The sequence below is a fragment of the Bidens hawaiensis genome, unplaced genomic scaffold (assembly GCF_021521415.1).
Source record: "Bidens hawaiensis isolate Kalapana, Puna unplaced genomic scaffold, B.hawaiensis_p1.1 tig00034650_1, whole genome shotgun sequence".
Taxonomy (NCBI): domain Eukaryota; kingdom Viridiplantae; phylum Streptophyta; class Magnoliopsida; order Asterales; family Asteraceae; genus Bidens; species Bidens hawaiensis.
Genome location: NW_027496004.1, coordinates 27,217 through 40,138, shown reverse-complemented (window position 1 = coordinate 40,138; position 12,922 = coordinate 27,217). Strand labels below are relative to the sequence as shown.

The 12,922-nt window shown below is 33.7% G+C and overlaps 1 pseudogene across 1 annotated transcript; it reads left to right on the top strand.

Annotated features, from left to right (window-relative positions):
- The first annotated feature begins 751 nt into the window (after positions 1–751).
- LOC143586414 (nardilysin-like) lies at positions 752–12,149 on the top strand (annotated as a pseudogene). Its single transcript, XR_013144703.1, has 19 exons — positions 752–1,082; positions 2,173–2,248; positions 2,566–2,612; positions 2,701–2,813; positions 3,615–3,688; positions 3,803–3,898; positions 4,044–4,163; positions 4,493–4,726; positions 4,831–4,979; positions 5,832–5,988; positions 6,104–6,256; positions 7,505–7,884; positions 8,049–8,198; positions 8,400–8,582; positions 9,020–9,216; positions 9,334–9,440; positions 10,503–10,656; positions 11,000–11,119; positions 11,794–12,149. The product of XR_013144703.1 is annotated as a nardilysin-like (transcript).
- Positions 12,150–12,922: the final 773 nt, after the last annotated feature.

Below are 12,922 nucleotides of genomic sequence, written 5' to 3'. Positions count from 1 at the left end.
AGAATGGTGATGGTGATGGTGGATGACAGACGTGTGGTAGAGGTGCGTGTGAGATAGAGACGGGTTATTTGTATATATATTTTTTACTTTATTGAAAAATAAAAGTATTTTTTCAATAGGTCAAATGTTTAGTCTAATTACACAAATGACCACACTACCCTCATGTGCAAGGCACATGGCCAGATTTAAGAAGAAAAATTAACTGGGTTAGTGACAAAGGACGTAACGTGAAACAAATTTGAAACATGAGTTATGCCTTTTGCTATTTTTTTCATTAAATGACGTCTAATGAAAATCAGGTTAAACGTAAAGGACGTCTTTTGCCATTTTTTCTATATTATATATTCATTCTTACAACTGGATCCAACAATAAGACTTATGTATTTCAACATATAAAGCGATTATATTATCCGATTAGTAAGGGCAACCCACAGAGCATCGATAACCCCCTCTCCCCAAAAAAAAACACGGCGACTTGGGTGCTTTTGGAAAAAAAATGTTATTGACGGCTCTAAACCATTATGCATAAAATATGAAAAAAAAACCCATGTGCTTACGTGACATTAGCATAACATGAAAATTGACTTATTTAGCCCACGGATACCCTAAAACTAGTTAGAAATGGTTTTTTAGTTTTTAAACATGGACCAAAGTACAATGGCTGTGGAGACTCGAGAGATCGAATAAGTATATATCTTCTAGTAGGGCACGTTAAGGTGCGATTTGTTTTCCTCACTTTGAAGCTAAGAACATCCATCGCACACGCCACTCTTCCATCAATGGCGGTCGGCGTCTGTGACTTCTCATCCGACGATATCGTCATCAAGTCGCCTAACGACAGACGGTTATACCGTTACATAATCCTACCTAACGGCCTATGTGCTCTGCTCGTACACGATCCTGATATTTACGCCGACGGATCGCCGGAACGTAACAGACCGGATGATAATATGAGCGAAGACGACGACGATGATGAAGATGACGAAGACGATGAAGATGATGAAGAGGAAGAAGACGATGACGATGAGGACGAAGGTGAAGACGGAGAATCATCCAAGAGCAATGCGCCTCAGACTAAGAAGGTTTAATAATTAATATTCAGCTATTTGATTAATACTGTTTTGATGTGTTATACTGTTAGAATATGTATTGCGGTGATTAGGAATAGTTTGATTTTGTGATTTGTAGCTAGTGATATATGTTTTAGGTCTTTTAGCTTTGTTATGAGAGTATTTGAAAATTAGCTAATGGCTGTGGTGTGGAGCTAATTACTTGATTTGGATTAGATTTACAGACACTGCTATTGTTGTTATTGTCTGGTAGGCAGCGGCAGCAGCCATGTGTGCAGTGATATATGTTTTAGGTTATCTAGCATTATAATGAAAGTATTTGGAAGCACTGGCGAAGCTTAGTTAGGGCCAGGGGTCCCCCCCCCCGGGTTTTTTGTCGCGTAGTAGTCTAAATTTACCCGTTTTCGCCTGAAATTTTTTATGCGTATGTTTTTGGCCGAAAATTTGACTCCGCCCCCCCCCCCCCATTGTTTGTGAACTTTTGTATACATTTTGAGTCCCCCCCGGTGTCTTAGTCCAAGCTTCGCTACTGTTTGGAAGTTAACTAATTGCTGTGGAGCTAGTTAATTACTTGATTCGGATTAGGATATATAGACACTGTTACAATGTGTATTGCAGGGATTAAAAATAGTTTGATTTGTAATTTGTAGCTAGTGATATATGATTTGGGTCATTTGAAATTGTTATGAGAATATTTGAAAATTAGCCAATGGATGTGGAGCTAATTATTTGATTTGGAATTTGGATTAGACTTATATACATTGTTGCAATGTGTATTGAAGGAATTAAAATTAGCTTCATTTTGTGATTTGTAGCTAATGGTATATATTTGAGGTCATCTAGCATGTAATTGGAGTGTTTGAAAGTTAACTAATGGCTGTGGATCTAATTACTTGATTTGGAGTAGACTTATAGACACTCTTACAATGTGTATTGTAGGGATTAAAAATAGGTTTGTTTGTGATTTGTAGCTGGTGATATATATTTTAGGTCATCTAGCATATAATGAGAGTGTTTGAAAGTCAACTAATGGCTTTGGAGCAATTATGGAGCTAATTATTTGATTTGGACTGGATTTATAGATACTGTTGTTGTTTTGCAGGCAGCAGCAGCAATGTGTGTAGGGATGGGCAGCTTTTGTGATCCATTAGAGGCACAGGGTCTTGCACATTTTCTTGGTTTGTTGCTCACTCGTAATCATGTATTTTGGATTCATGATGTTAAGTGGTTGAGGGTGGCTTGCTACTTTGCTTTTACCTTTTTCTGTATTGATTTACTAAAAATAGTTAGGTCAACGAGAAGTATACAAAAATTTAAAATGCTATATTCATTTGGTGGTGGAATCTTCATTATAAACTAACACATAAATACATGTTTAGGACAACTTGTGTTTTAAGGCATATAATAATGTTAGCGTGTGATTTCACAAGAAATGAGGATAATACTTTGGCTTGTTTTGTTTACTGATGGTACTTAATACATGCTTTCATTGTAGAACACATGCTCTTCATGGGGAGTGCTGAGTTTCCAGATGAAAATGAGGTTTTTCTCGCTTTATACTATTTCACTGGTATATAACTATATATGAAGATTTATATTTCTTTCTTGTGTTGACTCTTTTGTGTGTCAGTATGACAGCTATTTGTCCAAGCATGGGGGTTCATCGAATGCTTACACAGAAGTGGAGCATACTTGCTACCATTTTGAAGTAAAGCCAGAATATCTTCAGGGTGCTTTGAGAAGGTATGGTCATTGGCTCATTGTCCTCATCCATGAGTGTGGTTGATTTCATGCATACAAAATAAACTATAATCACTGGCGAAGCTTAGTTAGGGCCGGGTTTTTTTTCGCGTAGTAGTCTGAATTTACCCGTTTTCGCCTGAAATTTTTTATGCATAGTGTAAATTTAGGCGTTTTTGGCCGAAAATTTGAGTCCGGCCCCTCATCGTTTGTGAACTTTTGTATACATTTTGAGTCCGCCACCCCCCCCCCCCGCGGTGTCTTAGTCCAAGCTTCGCCACTGACTATAATGCTAGATTGATGATGACCTTACAATTTCTATGCAATCTTAAGTGTCATTTTGTAACTTATTAAGCCTTTTTAGATACTTAATGCAAGATAATATTCTGATAAATAATTTTAATTGTATCTTTTTGTTGATATAGAGTTTAAATTTCCTGGTGAATGTTTAGGACAAAAGGCTTAAGAAGATATAATAAACTTTATTGTATGCTTTACTGTTTGACCTATTTCAAAAGGACAAATGAAACTACATGTACTGGTATGATGTTGCTTGGCATTGGGATAACACAACATACTTTGCTGATGCATTTTTATTCATTATGAGATGTTTTATGTCTTCAGTAGGTATCGGGAAGTACAATTTCTATCTATATTAAGAGTGATATTGTAACTTCTTAAGCTTTTTTAGATACATAAACCGAGCTAATAGTTTGACAAACATTTTTCACCTATATTTGAACATATGTTATTTTTCATATTTAGTATGTAACATACTAAACCATTTTTTTGCCAATTTCTCAGATTTTCACAGTTCTTTATCTCACCACTAGTGAAGACTGAAGCAATGGACCGAGAAGTACTGGCTGTAGATTCTGGTGTGTACATATCATTTAATTATAACGGTTCCCATTTTTAAGTAATCTTGAAATGAGAAAGCAAAGTATGTTACCTACTGATACTCTCAACCATAATTATACAAAAAACTGCAGAATTTAATCAGGCTCTGCAAAATGATGCTTGTCGACTTCAACAATTACAATGCCATACAGCAGCACCGGGTCATGCCTTTAATCAATTTTTCTGGGGTAAAATTGAATAAGTTATTCTCTTTTCACCTTATTGTGCGACCTCATTTTATTTTCTCAAATTGTGGTAGCTCTGTTACATACTTGCCATGTTCATTGAATATGCATATTATTCGCATTTATCTTTTCTGTTTTGTTGTGAAAGGGAACAAGAAAAGCCTTGTTGATGCAATGGAGAACGGAATCAATTTACGAGATCAAATCTTTAAATTATACAATGAGTTTTACCATGGTGGATTGTTGAAGTTAGTCGTCATTGGGGGAGGTAAGCACTCTGTTATATGAATACGAAAAAAAGAATCACTATAAATAAAGCTTCTTTTTTTTTTGGCACATTATGCTGAATTATAGGTTTATGGATATGGCAATGTAGTTTGTTTTATCTGAACTGCATTCTATCTTTTTGATGCTGTAGATCTTTTCACCTCAAATAGTGTTAATATCGGAGAAATCATTTCATTCAATCTATATGAACTGTGCATGACACCAATCTATGGAATTTGTTACAAAGCTGAATTGAACAAGTTGCATTGACTGTTTTCTTGTCATTTTCTGAAACAATTTTCACTTTTGAAATTCTTTTCTGTGCTGCAGAAAGTCTTGATGTGCTTCAAAGTTGGGTTCTAGAACTATTTAGCAAAGTCAAAACCAGCAATGCTTCAAAGTCAGAAGTCAAACCCGGGCTTCCTGTTTGGAATGCAGGAAAACTTTACCGTTTAGAGGCTGTTAAAGATGTCCATATTTTTGATATGTCATGGACATTGCCATGCCTTAGGAAATTTTATTTAAAGAAAGCAGAAGACTACTTGGCATATCTCATAGGGCATGGTAATGCGTTTCTATCATTATTTTTTCATATCATGATTATATGTTTACATTGGGGTTTTAGGGATGTTTTAGTAAATTCACTTAGAGCAAACCTATTTGTACAGAGGGCAGAGGAAGCTTGCTTTTCTTTTTAAAAGCTAAAGGATGGGCCTCTTCTATATCAGCTGGTGTTGGTGATGATGGAATGCAACGGTCTTCGGTAGCATATATTTTTGCCATGTCTATACATCTCACTGACTCTGGATTGGAAAAGGTAATAAGACCACACAGTTACCTTAAAGCGTATTATTGTTTCATCTGGAAAAGGTAATAAGATCACACAGTTACCTTAAAGCGTATTATTGTTTCATCTGGAAAAGGTAATAAGATCACACAGTTACCTTAAAGCGTATTATTGTTTCATCATGTTACAACCATACATTACTTTGTAACTTGTTTTGATTATTAGTTAATGGGCTAAGTTTGGTTTTTTGGGTTTCATCATTTGTGCTTGAGATTTTTGGGCCTAAAAACATTGCCCAAAATAATGAATTTGGGCCTGAAACGTTGGGCGGAAAAATAAGACCAACATAATGATTTTGGCCTGAAACTTTGCACTCAATTGTTTTTGTTATTAAGTTGAATGTTCACACTTGGACCTAAAATTTTTGGGCTACACCATTTATTACTTTTTTATAAATTACTTCAAATCGGTTGTTTCAGTTTGGTTCGGTACCAATCGGTTCAGTTTGGTTTTTGGTTGATGAGAAACCACAACTGAACCAATATGCAGATTTATATCTTTCTTTCTTCAGTTTGATGTCTGCTTCACAGTTCTTTTATCTCTTATCTAAAGCATGTCTACTTTCTCTCTCTAGATGAAATTATATACTTTTACAGATTTCTCAAATGAATGAGAGAAATCGGCTTTACAATAATTATATACATAAGCGATTTACATCAAATATTCTTATACTGTTATTACACCATTAGTCCCAACATGGTTACATTCATGTTTTAGTCTGTATTCTGTATTTCACAACAAATTATCATATGACCCTTGAACAACACTTCATGTTTCCAAGGAATCTTTTTTTAACTGAAATTGGAGATATCTTTATTGCAGATCTATGATATTATTGGTTTTGTTTATCAATACCTTAAATTACTGCGACAAGTTGGTCCTCAAGAATGGATTTACAGAGAGCTTCAAGACATTGCAAATATGGATTTCACATTTGCAGAGGAGCAACCCCAAGATGAGTATGCTGCAGAACTTTCTGGTATTTATTCCGTTTGGTTATCTTTCTATATACTTTTCTTGTTTGCTTACGTTAAAATAATATATTTGCTATTTGTCGAAATAATATATTTAATAAGAGTTTATTTATATTCCAGCAAATCTGCTAATATATCCACCGGAGCACACTATTTATGGGGATTATGCATATAAGGAGTGGGATGAAGAAATGATCAAACATGTTTTATCTTTCTTTACACCAGACAACATGCGAACTGATATATTATCAAAGTCCATAAATAAATCGCAAGGTATTCTCTACAGTGTGCCTTTTCTAAATTGCCAGTTTCCCGTTTCCCGTTTCCCGTAGACTTGTAAACGAACCGAATAAACATGAATAGGGCTTGTTCGTGTTCGTTCTTTTAATTATAAGCGAACAAAAAAAACACTTAAATGAACATATTTCCTAGTTCATGTTCGTTTGTTAAAAAAATGGACGTGTTTGTGATGATCAGGTTTGTTAATATTTTAAACGGACAGTTCTTGAACATAAATGGACACAAATGAACTGTAAGAAACCAATTTGAATTACATGAACAAATGTCTGCATTACAACTAATTAACAGATGATGAGCAGGGTAGAGTAGACAAGACCAGGAGGGTGAAAACCTCACTGGTTAAGCGAAGAGATTATAGGACCACATCTTGTTCATTCACTTCATATATCTCTTTACAATACAGACTGTATATAGGAAAGGAAATTGTTTAAACTATTCTACTACAACTTGCTAGACTATTTGCAGATATCTTCTGCATCTATGACATACCTTTTGCTTTCTTATCTTATTGACCTATTCTAACGTATATTATCTATCTAACATAAACATAATCAACACACACACACACGAACATAAACCAAATATTTACTAAAAGTAATACCAAATTAAAATCTAAACTCTAAAAGCACTATGATCATTAAATCCAGCATTTAGAAAGTAAACAAAGAAATATGATTAAGGGGGTGTTTGGGATTCCTTATTTTATCTTCTTATGACTTTTCCATAAGTTAAAAAGTTACAAAAGTGTAACTTATTAACTTTTCCCTCTCACATCAAAAGCAATCCCAAACACCTTATTCTTTTTCAAAAAGTTATTAAGTTATAAGTTGGTGAAAATAAACAATCCCAAACACCCCATAAGGTATTTAAATATGAAATGCAAATTAATGTTAATAAGAAATATATTTGAAAACGAAGTAAACGGACGGTTATAAATAAACGGATATAATTGAACGTAAATGAACGAACAATGAATGGACATGAATGAACGGGACATGGGTTCTTTTTTGTTTGTGTAATCAAGTAACAAAAAATGTGTTCATGTTTGTTTGTTTGTTAAATGAACGAAGTTCCCGCCTACGGTTTACGAACAGCTTACTGAACGTTTGGTTTGTTTACAGGCTTAGTTATCAGACAATGATGGTGGTATAACTAATAAGTACTTGGTATTGACATGTTTTGATTTTCTTAGATTTTTGACTATTTCATTTGTTATTCCAGATGTCAAACATGAGCCGTGGTTTGGATCACAATATACAGAAGAAAATATTTCTCCATCCCTTTTAGAGTTATGGAGAAATCCTCCACAAATAGACGCGTCATTGCATCTTCCAGCAAGGAATGAATTCATTCCACAAGATTTTTCCATTCGTGCAAATAAAATTTCATTTGATTCTGTGGGTACATCGCCACCAAAATGTATACTTGATGAGTCTTTGATGAAGTTTTGGTACAAACTAGACACAACGTTTCGGTCTCCACGTGCTAATACTTATTTCCGTGTTACATTAAATGGTGCCTATAGTGGTTTAAAGAATGTCCTGTTGACTGAGCTATTTCTTAACCTACTAAAGGACAAGTTAAATGATATTGTATATCAGGCAAGTAGTTATTGTGCCTCTCATTTTGTAGTTTATTTTTGTTAGCCATTTTCCAAGCTTTGTGATTTTCTCTGTCACTCTCATAAATATGTTTTCTTTATATTTTATATTTTGTAATTTGAAGTTGATGATTACATATAATAACTTGTTTTCGTTGCGTGCAGGCAAGTGTGGCCAAGTTGGACACTTCTATATCACTTGTTGGTGATAAACTGGAACTAAAAGTTTATGGTTTTAATGACAAGCTTCCAGTTCTTCTTTCCAAAATTTTGGAAACTGCAAAATCATTTGTGCCAACCGATGACCGCTTTGTGGTATGTATAATTTAGAGTTTTATTTGACAAATTTAGATGGTTTGAAAGATTATATTTTATAATGTATTTTTGTTTCTTCTCATGTGATGTGCTCTTGTTAAAAGTTGACAATTTATTGTTTTTTTATGATTTTTTGTTCGAAATGTAAGTTGTGGTTATAAATATTTTTGTTGAGTGACTCGCTGCTGGGGATTTTGACAGGTAATTAAGGAGGATATGGAGAGGAATCTAAGAAATGCAAATATGAAGCCATTAAATCATTCCAGTTATTTGAGGCTACAAATTCTTTGTCAGAGTTTTTGGGATGTTGATGAGAAGCTTGGAATGCTTAATAATCTCTCTATAGCAGATTTAAAGGCTTTTATTCCCCAACTATTATCTCAGGTCCATAATTACAATTGCTAAACATATATGATTCCAGAAAGTATTATTTTCTTTAGATATCTGGTGCCTAAAGTACAGTCCTATAGGTAACTTTTGACTTGTTTGGCTCATTTGGCCCATTTGGCTCATTTTTTAAACATAAACCTGGCCCATTTTACCTGTTGGACTTAAATTTGGCTCATTTTACTTGTTTGACTTAAATTTGGCTCGTTATTTAACCTAAATTTGTTCTATTTTCTTTTAACCTAGATCTGACACATTAGAGATAAATCATAACCTAAAATGACCAAGTTATGACAATATATTGTCTCTGAAAGTCAACTAGTGATTTTGTTGGACTTAATTTGGTCTTTTTTGGTTCTAAAAATGAAATTTGTGATAAAGCTGCTATGTATTCTGCCAACCATTCTCAGCTTTTATACATCTTCCTTGTGCAGTTGTATATTGAGGGGCTTTGTGTCTACTTGAAGATGAAGCTAAGAACCTATCAAACATATTCAAAAAATATTTCTCTGTCAAACCACTTCCATTGGATATGAGACATAAAGATAGCATTTTATGTCTTCCTTCTAGTGCTGACTTAGTTAGAGACGCCACAGTAAAGAATAAGCTTGACACAAACTCGGTGGTTGAGGTAATTTAATTTTACTTAAATTAATCTTCATGATTACTTTATTGAAACTGCCATCCTGAATATTCATGATATGGTGCCATTTGCATGATTCCGACTTAATTTTTTTTTATGTCTCAGCTTTACTACCAGATTGAATCAGAAGTTGGTTCAAACTTACCCAAAGCAAAAGCACTGGTTGATCTTTTAGATGAAATTGTTGAAGAGCCACTTTTCAATCAACTTAGGTACTGTAAGATTAAAATTCCACTTGTATGAATATTGTAGCATGGTGGTTGCTTGGTTGGGTTCGATTAGGGTGTAAACGAGCCAAGCCGAGCCTAAGCTTGACTAGGCTGGAGCTCAGCTTGTGCATAGTTTTTCAAGCTCTAGCTCGAACTATTTTTTAATTAATTTACATACATTCACAAATGGTTTTTATATTTATTTTAATTGGAGTTTTTGAATAAAAGTGCATTCAACAGCTGTGAGACTCGGGTTCTGGTTGGAATGAAATGAATATTTCATTCTATGGAAGTCGAATACAAACAGTGGTTCTAGGGAAACAGTACTATACAAGATACTTGTATAAAATATAAAATGCTGTACTGTGATTTGAAAGTTTAGAAATCTTTCTATATATAGCATAATATATATCATCGTTTACTTATTTTTAACATATTTTGATTATATTTAATAATTGTTATTGTATAAATATATATTTTATTTATTAAATAGTAGGATATATGAAGCTCATTTAGGCTCCCAAGACAGCTTGAGTTCTTTAAGTGCAGCTTGGGCTAGAGCTCATTTTCTAAACAAGCTTATTTTTAGGCTCGAGCTTGTTTAAGCTGTGCTCAATTTGATCTTTTAGCGAGCCAATCTCGAGTCAGTCATGAGCGGTTTGGCTCATTTATAGTTTTATACTCCTACGTTCTGGGTTTAGGGTTTATGATTTACACTACAGATGTCAATGTTCATTGTTGACCCATTTACTTATCGGGGTATGTTTTATTTGTAATGGGTCATAATGGTAAAACATAAAAATTAGCTCAAATGAAAAGAGAAATAGTTTGAAAACATCAACCAGGTCCAAATGCCCAATGGTTATTTTTAATGCCTTAAACTTCAAAAACAAAAAAAAAAGAGTAGCATTGTTGAAAATATGTAATTTCTTTAATATATTTGGTTGATCATTGGTTATTAGAAAATAGAAGAATGGCGCACAAAAAGTGTTTTGGCCCAACCCCACTTAACCCATTCCATTACCCAACCTGCCCGTATGGCTAACCATTTCTTATGCGATGTAGGACAAAGGAGCAGCTTGGTTATGTTGTTGACTGTAGCCCTCGGGTAACTTATCGGATATTGGGATTTTGTTTCCGCATTCAATCTTCTGAATATAGTCCCGTGTATCTTCAAGGGAGAATTGATAAATTTATTAATGAGATGGACAGTTTGCTGGTAAGCACACTCTTGTAACTATCTGAGTTATCCAGCTTTTGTGAAAGCTTGAAATCAATAATGTGCCAAACTTCATTTCGTAAATAATATAGTTTCTTTAGTAAAGGGATTGAGGAGTTGGGATGACTGCTAACTCGTTTAACTCATTTGGCCTGCTAACTTTATAGTTAACTTTTTCAGCCTAACCAATTTGACCCGTTAGAGAACCAATAACCAAAACCGAACCGTTTTTTGTTTAATGGGCCAGGATAGCTACTTCAATTAATCAACCAACCTACATTAATGAGACTTGATGCAGAAGCCAGGGTCATTAATTGTCATGTTTTGTTTGCTGGTTTTGCAGAGTGAACTTGATGACGAGTCTTTTCAAAATTTTAAAAGCGGGTTAATCGCAAAGCTTCTAGAGAAAGATCCATCTCTCACTTATGAATCTAACAGATATTGGGGACAAATCACAGACCAGGGTTAGTTTTTCTGCATTTCATATAATAGTTTAATAATCCAGGTTAATGTCTTGATATTTTTATATAAATAATTTGTGTAGCAGATATGCTTGCTTTTTTTACTGTTATTCACTAATAACCTAATTAAAATAATATAGGAGGCTTTAATACATTAAAAGTACACCTGACAAATTTTGACCTGTTTGACCTGTTTCCTATGTAGAAGTTTTTTTTCCCCCTTATTTGACTCATTAGCAAGAAAACATAAACCAAAAATCGACCCATTTATAAAAAAAACATATATGATGTTGGGTTGTCCAACAATCTTAAACTTTTATTAGTTTCACTAGTAACCTAATTGTTTTGAATAATATAAGTTAATATAGGATTTTGTATGCATTAGAAGTACACATGGGCAACTTTTGAACTGTTTGATCCGTTTTCTTTTTAGAAATTTCTTTATTGACTCGTTAGAGAAAAAACATAATTCAACTTGATCCAATAATAAGAAACACTAATTACCTAATTGCCATGACTAAAATAATGAGATTTTATGCTTTAAAAATTTAATGGTGCAAGTGGGCAACTTTGACCTGATATTTTTAAGCAATTTTTTATTTGACTCGTTAAGAAAACGACATATCAATTTACAGCATTTACCTTTCACAACCTCTAAAAAGCCACATTTACATGCAGGTATATGTTTGACTTATCTGCAAAAGAAGCAGAAGAAGTCAAAAGTCTTGAAAAGAGTGAAATTACAAACTGGTACAACACTTATTTGAGGAAATCGTCTCCAAAATGTCGAAGGCTTGCGGTTAGAGTTTGGGGGTGCAATACCGACTTTAAGGAGTCTAAAACAAAGCCTGCTTTGGTTCAGGTAATAGACGATCCTGTTGCTTTCAAGGCGTTGTCCACATTTTATCCTGCATTTTGTTAACACGTTTGCAAGCCGGTTCTTTTCGACATATACAAGTAAAACGATTTTCCGAACATCGGTTTGATGAGATTGTGTAAGCGCGGATTATTTAGATGAATAAACGTTTTTGTTTTCAAGCTCAGCTTATTTTCTTATGCATGCGCATGGTTATGACTTGTGAGATTAGATAAAGATGGTATTTGCTTGTCATTCTACAATATTAATGCCCACAAGTATACTTTTGAACGACAAACTCATACACACACTAAATCTATTCCTTAAGCCTTGAAAACATCACGGACGTGTTTCAATTATCTTCACATTTACATTTGTTTTTATAAAGTAAATATTCTATTTTTAAATTTGTGTGCTTTAATTTAATATAACATATTTTATAAAACAAATGTTAAAATACATATAAATTCTCAAAAAACTAATAAAATTAAACATTACATTAGTAAAAAGTTAGTGATGACTTGGCTTGAAACATAAGAATGCTGATTAAGAAGACCAGAAGAATATCGAGATTCGAGAGAGAAGCTTAGTTTAATACATTTTCATTCATAATTCATAGATAGAATTCTACAGGACCGAAACTACCGACTCCTCTTTAACCCAATGGAGAAACTACCAACTATTTTGACTTGACAAGTTGTAAATAAAATGATATAATAACTAATAACATAATTTATCATGCATAATTAAATAGAGCACGTAAAGTGTTAACAAAACTAAAAAAAATTAAGCCTCCAACATTATTATATCCATACAGTTATAGAAGAGTGTAACTGTTTATCCTTTATACATTCAATCCTAGCCCATCTTGAAGTGAAAGCAGTTACGTCTGATACGCTGTTGCGGTTAAGATTCCAGCCCCAAATTATGTCAACAGTCGTTTATTCAG